This window comes from Nicotiana attenuata, unplaced genomic scaffold, assembly GCF_001879085.1.
Source record: "Nicotiana attenuata strain UT unplaced genomic scaffold, NIATTr2, whole genome shotgun sequence".
Classification (NCBI taxonomy): domain Eukaryota; kingdom Viridiplantae; phylum Streptophyta; class Magnoliopsida; order Solanales; family Solanaceae; genus Nicotiana; species Nicotiana attenuata.
The window spans coordinates 40,366-50,275 of NW_017672051.1; positions in this window are offsets into that span (position 1 = coordinate 40,366).

Consider the following 9,910-nt stretch of genomic DNA (forward strand, 5'->3'; position numbering starts at 1 on the left):
TAGTTTTCAAACTTACTCATAGTTTCGATGATTTCGGTAAAGGATGATACACTTGGAAAGCATGCCAATTTCTGGAACTGTGAACGAGCTGAGCATTCTAGTTCGGAGATAACATTATGTTATTATGAACTGTTGTTGGCTATTGGTGTCGGATCCGACCTTCGTTCCAGCTCGTCACTACTTTCAACCTAAGGTTAGGTTTGTTCTTACAAGTATATGGGGTCGGTTGTACTGATACTACACTTCTGCACATTGCGTGCAAATGTTGGCTGCGGTTGTTGTTGTGTTCGACGGTTGCTGGATTTGAAGATGTACATGCGTTCTGGTTGTAGCTGCGTCTTATTCATGGTACCCATAGATTTATAAAACTCTGTTTATGTACTTTTCAAACAGAAGATGTATTTACTTCATATCATTTGTAAATTCTATTCTTAGAAGCTCATGATTTGTACTTCCAGTCCTTGGGAAAGGTATAAGAATCAGATAATTTCTTTGTTTAATCGTCTTTTTAATATTATTAAAATTGGATAGTTATTAGTTGGCTTACTGATGATAGGCTATAATTACGTATTTTAGTCGCTTATTACACTCTAATTTACTACACTTTAATTGAGTTTGCGCTTTAATCGCTAGTGTTTTGCACTAATTGTGTATTTTATGCCTTGTAGGTGTGATTCCGAGCTATATAGATGTTATGGAATGAATTTAAGTGATTTGAAGCTTTGAAGTCTGAGTAAAAGCTCAAGGAATTAAGCCGGGATCGTGTTCGGGGGTCAAATTTGATAATTAAGTACGAACGAAGACTTGAGGAGGCATATTGCGCATTGTCTAGTAAAATAGACATAACTTTTTGCTCAGAACTCCATTTGGGCTCCACAATATATGGTTGGAAAGTTAACTCAAAGGACTACAACTTTCATGTTTTACGTTTTTTCAAATTCCAAACGGAACAGGGTGAAAAACCGCGGTTTTGCCGAGACCGCAACCGCGGTAGAAGATGGTCGCGGACAACTGAAGAATCAGAGGGCATGTTTGGCCGCGGTTCCACCGCGACCGCGGCAAAACCGCGGCAGGAAGCTAAAATTTCAGGGACTAAAGTGCAAAACATGGGATTTTAAGTCCTAAACCCTATATTAAACAAAGGAGGCCGGCCAAGAACAGAAGGAGGACATATTTTGGACACAAATTAGACCTAAGGAGGCGGAGAGACACTACTTTAGGGTTAGACAACACCCTTGGAGGCAAGAACACATTGGGAGCAAGGCGGAGAATTCTTCTACGAGGTTTTTCCTTCCTCTTCCTATTTTTCATTGTTGGTTATGACTTTTAGTATTGTAGTTTTACATACTATTATGAATAGCTAATTTGTTATCTAGAGTTTTGATAGAACCTTTTGTAGGATAAATTCTTGTTATGTTTTTATATAATTGAGCCATAGCTTTTCTCTATTTGTTCAACTACGTTTATATTCAGGTTGGTTGAATAGCTCTCAATTAGCTGTGCCTATTTAGTATGCATAACTCGGGAGAGAGTGCATATTTAGGTAGTTGTTGAACAACACCACTCCCAGAGTATATGAGGGATTAATAACCGAGGGTTTAAAGGTGGGATTAGGGATAACGAAGCCTTGGGTGCGATCTGAAGTGAGCTGTATTAAAAGTCAGCTAGCGTAGCTCGGGAGAGTGCGTCTAGTAATTGTCGTAATTACTCGGGAGAGATTTACGGCAATAAGAGTGCTCATGATCGGTAGAGAATACTTAGGCGAAATTATAGAAGACATAGCGGGAAGGATTCCGACAATTGGGGAAATCATAACTCTAGACCTCCTTAATCTTTTCTCTAACCCTCAGTATCGTTAGTTGTTAATTTACTATTTTAATTTGTTAGTTAATTAGTTAAACACAAGAATCTTAATATCTATAAGTTAGGAATTGTTCAAGCTTGTCTTCTTGGTGATAGTGAACAGCTGTAGCTAAACCTTAGTTCTCTGTGGGATTCGACTCCGGACTTGTAAACCGGATTATATTTGCAGCGACCGCTTAGTCCTTTTTATAAGGCATAGTTGGGCGTGATCAAATTTTGGCGCCGTTGCCGGGGAACTAACGGTGTAGTTGTAGCTGTATATATTGCTAGGGTTCAAGTTTGAACTTTTAGTTTGTTTAATTTTTTTTTTTTGTATTTTTTTTATAACTATAGATTCGAGAAACATGGCATCTTGGAATTATGGGAATTTAGGTGTAGATAATTCTACTATTGATCTCCATACATATTGTGAAGGAAACCACCCGTGGCAAAATTTTCAAAACGTTCCTAAGAGCGAGTTATGTGCACCAACTCAATCTTATTTGTGGAATGTGTGTGATGTGTGTGGTGGTAAAAATGGTCACCTTCATGGTTGTGCTTATATTTCTTATTTTCCCCCAACCCCTTACTATGATGGTTCTACCTTTTCTTGTGAAGTCAATAGGAACAAAGAACCTGGGAATGCGGACCTGAAGGAGATCAAGGATATGCTAAAGTGCCTTCTGGAACAAAACAATGAGAAACAATTGCACATAGAAAGGCAAGAGGCAACTATTCGCAAGTTGGAGGCTCAATTGAGTCAAGTGGTTGGAGCTTATAATGCTCAACAAGCCAATATTGAGGATAGTAGCCAAGAAGAGCATGAATTTGAGGTGTTAATTGGGGAGGTCAGAGTAGAACATCAACAACCTAGCCAACTAGAATTTGAGGATGTCAATGTTGAAGAAGTAATACTAGAGTCAACCAAGGACGTTGAAGATACAAATTTAGTTGACTCTAGTGTGATTGGTGTTGAGGAGGTTAAAAATCTTGAAGTTCATGTATTTGAGCGCGTTGGGCCTCATTCCAAACACTTCTCTACATTATGTTCAGATGGTGAAATGGAAATTCACCCTTATGAGCATAAAAAGGAGTCCAAGGAAGAGGTAGATGAGCCTTATATTTTAGATTTCTCAAGGCCGTCTAGGCAAGGTGACACTCCTCGGTCGAGAGCCAACAAGTGCATAAGATTTTATCTAATTTTTGGCTCGCAAGAATTTGTACCGCCCCAAGAGCATAATCATAAGCTTGAAGCAAAACTTGGGGTTCAATTCATAAGCTCGAGGTGGAGGCAAAAAGTGATTCGCGTCGTGCCGCGACGTTAAATCTAGCGCTTGTTGGGAGGCAACCCAGCTTTATTGCTTTCTTTTATTTATTTTTTATTTTTATTTTTTTTAATTGTATTATTTTTGTAGTGTCAATTTTTTTATTTTCTAGGAGCATAGAAAGCAAAGGTATTGGAAGGATGCATCAGCAAACCAAATGGTTGGAACTACGTGTGAGGTACCCACACGAAGGACCAAGCTTGGGAGAAGTCTGAGTACCCCATGAACTGCTAGTGCTTCGGCCTTTGGCCTACCAGGGAGTTTCTTTTACCCTCTTGTATGTATGGGTGTGCATTGGGGACAATGCACAATTTTAAGTGTGGGGTGAGGAGATTGTCTAGGTGATTTTTCATGCTACTTTAGCTGTGTTTTTTTTTTTTAAAAGATTGGACTTTTCCTGATGACGGATCTTCTAGACAGTTTTCTTGAGGGAAGTAAGTCTAAAGAAAATACCAAAAAGATTTTTTGTTTTTTTAGGTAGTGTAGCAATTACCCCTTGGTTTTTCTTTAAACCACGGTTCTTTTCCAAGGGTTTTATTTGAACCGGGTGTAGTTAGTTTTTTTTTTTGGGAATAGGAGCCATTGTGTTTTGTTTTGAAATGAAGCAATATCTCTTGACTTTGTTATGCCTTGAGAATAGTGAGTACTTTGGCTGTGACGCTTAGGCTCAGTTATTGACTCTTGTATAAGTACCTTAAATTGTATGATCTTAAATTTGCTTAACTGCTCTGACTAGGGTGTCTTGATGAATCCAATCCTGAGTGAGTTATGTGCCATGTGTGTGTAAGGTTTTGTGATATTATGTGCAGTGCATTTGATGCCTAGAACTTGCCCCGTGTGTTTGCAAAGCGAAATAGTAGTGTTGTTCAGTCTTGGAAGTGATATAGGCGTTTTCTTGTTGAGCCAGATATGTATATTTTACCCGCCTAATTATTATGTATCGTAGTTAACCCCTTTGAGCCTGTAATCCTGTTTCTTTGGCAACCACATTACAAGCCTTACCCATTTGTTCGAATTAACCATCTATTTGAACCATTGTAACCTCTCATGAGCACGTGAATTATTATGAACTATGTAAAAGTTAAAGTGTGGGGTGGTTGGTTTGGCTTTTGAGTGGAACTAATGAAATAAGGAGAAAGGTGCACTGTTTTGAAAAAGGAAGAGCCACTTGAATTGAAAACAAAATAGTTGGATTGTTGTGAAAAAAAGAAAAAAAAATTCTTGATAAGTGGTGGCTCTTGACGTAAGTGTGCTTAAAGAAGAATGAGATAATTTACATTGATGTGAAGGTGGAATTTTGGTTTGACATAAGTATGGGGTTTAAATGTTAAAATGTATGTATTAAAGTGCTTAGGGAGGTGTAGTCACTCTTATATCTAAATGTATCCTACCCGTCCCGTAGCCTACATTACAACCAAATAAAGTCCTAATTGATCCAAGATTGAATGAGCTCGATTAGTGGAGTAGTACACTACGGGCAAGCTTATGATGCATCTTTTGTGGCATATGAATGTTATTTCTGAGAGTGAGTGAATTCTTTCTATCTTGAGTTCCTAAGTGTTCTTAAATTTTATTGTGTGAAACTACTCTCTTTTGTTGTGTGAGGGCACTTGATTCATGAAGGAAAGGCAATGTCAATGACCTCTATATTAGAGTAAGTGGGTGAGTTGTGAATAACGTGTGGTACTTGTGAGTCAAATTTTGAGGTGAAGATGTTACGCTTTTGTGCTTAGTCTATTTTAAATACTGTTGGTGTGATGAGTTAGGAGAATTGTTTAAAAAGGTCGTGTCTATAAAACAGTGTAGTTTGATTGCTCGAGGACGAGCAATAGTTTAAGTGTGGGGTATTGATGATAGGCTATAATTACGTATTTTAGTAACTTATTACACTCTAATTTACTGCACTTTAATTGAGTTTGCGCTTTAATCGCTAGTGTTTTGCACTAATTGTGTATTTTATGCCTTGTAGGTGTGATTCCGAGCTATATAGATGTTATGGAATGAATTTAAGTGATTTGAAGCTTTGAAGTCTGAGTAAAATCTCAAGGAATTAAGCCGGGATCGTGTTCGGGGGTCAAATTTGATAATTAAGTACGAACGAAGACTTGAGGAGGCATATTGCGCACTGTCTAGTAAAATAGACATAACTTTTTGCTCAGAACTCCATTTGGGCTCCACAATATATGGTTGGAAAGTTAACTCAAAGAGCTACAACTTTCATGTTTTACGTTTTTTCAAATTCCAAACGGAACAGGGTGAAAAACCGCGATTTTGCCGCGACCGCGACAGAACCGCGGCAGAAGATGGTCGCGGACAACTGAAGAATCAGAGGGCATGTTTGGCCGCGGTTCCACCGCGACCGCGGCAAAACCGCGGCAAGAAGCGAAAATTTCAGGGACTAAAGTGCAAAATATGGGATTTTAAGTCCTAAGCCCTATATTAAACAAAGGAGGCCGGCCAAGAACAGAAGGAGAACATATTTTGGACACAAATTAGACCTAAGGAGGCGGAGAGACACTACTTTAGGGTTAGACAACACCCTTGGAGGCAAGAACACATTGGGAGCAAGGCGGGGAATTCTTCTACGAGTTTTTTCCTTCCTCTTCCTATTTTTTTCATTGTTGGTTATGACTTTTAGTATTGTAGTTTTACATACTATTATGAATAGCTAATTTGTTATCTAGAGTTTTGATAGAACCTTTTGTAGGATAATTTCTTGTTATTTTTTTATATAATTGACCCATAGCTTTTCTCTATTTGTTCAACTACGTTTATATTCAGGTTGGTTGAATAGCTCTCAATTAGCTGTGCCTATTTAGTATGCATAACTCGGGAGAGAGTGCATATTTAGGTAGTTGTTGAACAACACCACTCCCAGAGTATATGAGGGATTAATAACCGAGGGTTTAAAGGTGGGATTAGGGATAACGAAGCCTTGGGTGCGATCTGAAGTGAGCTGTATTAAAAGTCAGCTAGCGTAGCTCGGGAGAGTGCGTCTAGTAAATTGTCGTATTTACTTGGGAGAGATTTACGGCAATAAGAGTGCTCATGATCGGTAGAGAATACTTAGGCGAAATTATAGAAGACATAGCGGGAAGGATTCCGACAATTAGGGAAATCATAACTCTAGACCTCCTTAATCTTTTCTCTAACCCTCAGTATCGTTAGTTGTTAATTTACTATTTTAATTTGTTAGTTAAGTAGTTAAACACAAGAATCTTAATATCTATAGGTTAGGAATTGTTCAAGCTTGTCTTCTTGGTGATAGTGAACAGCTGTAGCTAAACCTTAGTTCTCTGTGGGATTCGACTCCGGACTTGTAAACCGGATTATATTTGCAGCGACCGCTTAGTCCTTTTTATAAGGCATAGTTGGGCGTGATCACTTACCTAGCGGGTTGGGTTAGGTACCATCACGACTAGTGGAATTTGGGTCATGACAATTTTAACTGGTAAAAATAATGTATGAAAGTTATGGATAAGTTGTAGATAAGTTATAAATAAGTGTATACTATATAATTAGTTGTATAAAATTTATTTTTAGTATGTATAAAAGTTGTAGATAAGTTATAAATAAGTTGTATATTATAAAGTTAGTCGTATAAAATTTATTTTTAGTTTATATGCTATTGTAGATGTATTAAATTTATATCAAATTTGTACGAAATTTATTTTTAATTTATATGTTGTTGTACCATTCATTACGATCATCATGTTATTGAACGTAAAATAGAAGATTTTAAATTACTATAAATTCAAAAATAAAAAGGCATCACTCTTTGAAGTACTGAAAATAGTGTCAAATAAAAAGAAAGATATTGATAATACAATTCTCTTTAGAATTTGGATTAATAGTATTTGGCTACTGACAGAATGAATGTCAATGCGAGAGAGACTGAAAGAAAGGGAAAAGTCCAAACGAAGTTATATGAGGGAGACAGACAGAGAGTATAGTAAAACATGTGAATAGCACGCACTTTTGTTTACTTCTTTTATTTGTCATAATTTATCCCATTTTCGTCGTCTCAGATATTTCAGGACGTACTTCATCTTAGCTAATGCACAAGCAGATCTATATTTTTTTTACAATCAATTGATTAATAAACTATCGAATAGCATACCGGACTAAAACAAAGAAGTTGAATGATGGCAATTAATTGCTAATCGTTTTATATAATGAAAGTGGTATAGTACATACTTGAATGATGTGCTAATACGTCAGTGAATCAAGAAAACGGTGTGCTAAATAGATAAAGAACATACACAGCTAACAAGTTGTGACTGGAGCAAGTTTCATATGTTTTTGGATGAGGTTCTATTTAGCTTAAAATAAGTAATCCACAATTGGAATGTCACGATCCAATTTCTCCTGTAAGCCGTGATGACGCCCAACGTTACCGCTAGGCAAGCCAACGGTGAATTAATCATGCAATTGCTCTTTTTAATAAATTTTCGAGTAGTGACTTACATTTATTAAGTAAATAAGGAGTAAAAAAATTATAGCCTGTTTGGCCAAGCTTTTTTTTGGCCAAAAGTGCTTCTTTTTTTTTTTTTTTACCAAAAGCACTTTTGGCAAAAAATTGAGGTGTTTGGTCAAGCTTTTGGAAGGAAAAAAAGTGCTTTTGAGGAGAAGCATAAGCAGTTTTGGAGAAGCAGAAAAAAGTAGCTTCTCTCCAAAAGCACTTTTTTGAGAAGCACTTTTGAGAAAAATACACTTAGAAGCAATTTTTTAAAGCTTGGCCAAACACTAATTGCTGCTCAGAAGTGCTTTTCAAACTAATTAGCCAAACAAAAACTGCTTCTCACCAAAAGTACTTTTGAGAAAAGCACTTTTGAAAAAAAGCACTTCTCAAAATAAGCTGATTTTTGCAGCTTGGCCAAAAGGGCTATTAGTAAAGTAAAACGGAGGCTAATGAGCGAGCATTGCAGTGAAATGGATACTCCAAAAAAATCATAAAGTCTACTAGTATGTGTTCCAAGACCTGGTGTCACAAGTGTATGAGCAACTAGTAGAACATACAAAACTCTAACTGTCTGAAATAAAGTAGACAGAAACTAAATGCAAAACAGAGACTCTGGGTGCTGCAGAACGGCTCAGGAAGCAACTCACCACTAGGCCTCGGGATATCGGTGGTACGCGCCGGTATGACTGCCAGATGCACCTGCCTCAGATCCTGCACGATTAGTGCAGAAGTGTAGCGTGAGTACATAAACAACATGTGCCCAGTAAATATCCAGTCTAATCTCGAAGAAGTAGTGACAAGGGGTCGACTTCGACGACACTTACTACGGGCCAATAATAAAATACAGAAATTCTAATAGGCATGGGTACATGAATAACAACAATAATAATAGCACAATAACTAACTTCAACAAGTTTCAGGCCATTAAATGAATTATAACCTCCTAAGTCATAAATGTAGTATAAAGTGTATTCGGGCTCCAAACATTATCACGCACGACTTATGCTGAGGTCGTACAGTCCGATCCAAAATAATGTGTACACTGCTGAAGGTCGAGCTGCACGAACCATAGATGCATCTATTCTACTGCCGAGGCGTTCGGCCCGCTCCACGAGAAGAGAGGATGCTCTATGAACATCTGATTTAAAAGTTATTACAAGGCTAACACACGACGAAGCACAATTTCTATTAACGGTCAAGTAACCCGCCAAAACTCAAGTAAGTAAAATTCGATCTTTTACAATCCCTTTATCAAGTTCCAATATAATTTAGGCACTTTAATTAACAAGTAGGGTGCAAATACAAGCATTTCATGATTTGGGTCCTAAACTACCCGGACATAAGCATAATTAGTAGCTATGCATGGACTCTCGTCACCTCGTGCGTACGTATCCCCCACAATTAGAAGTAAATAGTAATTTAAATCACCAATGGGATAAATTTCCTCTTACAAGGTTAGGCAAAAGACTTACCTCGCCTCAAACCTCACGTTCCGGTCACAAATTCGTTCTAAAGCCTCAAATCGGTGTCGAACAATCCAAAACTAGTTAAATATTACATAAATTAATCAATATATGTTCAAAAGTTCATAATTTAACTATTAGAGTAATTACCCAACTCAAATTGGAAGATTCCTAAAATTCACCCCCGGGCTCAGGTGCCCGAATTCCGGAAATTTTCGAATAGAAATATTACCCATAACCTCACGAACTCAAATATATAATTTTCGCCCAACTCCATAATCATTTTCGTGGTTAAATCCCATTTTTATCAAAACATAAGTTTTTCAACTAAACCCATAATTTTAACAAGTTTTCATGTTAAAATCTACCCATAATCTATGTACTTAACTTACATTAGATAGAAATTACTTACCTTCAATAGCTAGGTGAAAATCCCTCTCTAAGAACCTCCGAAAATTGCCCAAGAAGTGAAATAAATGAACCAAAATGGCCTAGTCCCGATTTAAAAGACCTCATTGCCTCCAGTGATTCCGCTTCTGCGGACCTTGGGTCGCACCTACGACACCGCTTCTACGGACAAAGGTCCGCTTCTGTGGAACGCACCAAGCCCAGCATTGGGCGCAGCTGCGGAAAGGACGCTGCACCTGCGATCCCGCTTCTGCGGCTCGCCTCTCACATCTGCGACCCAGGTCTGGCCGGCCCTCTTTGCACCTGCGGCCCTTTCCTTGCAGAAGCGAGGCCGCTTCTGCGAAGATCCCTCCGCTTCTGCGGGCCACAGCCAACTCGCCCAAAACCGCTCCTGCTGCCACACGCTCGCA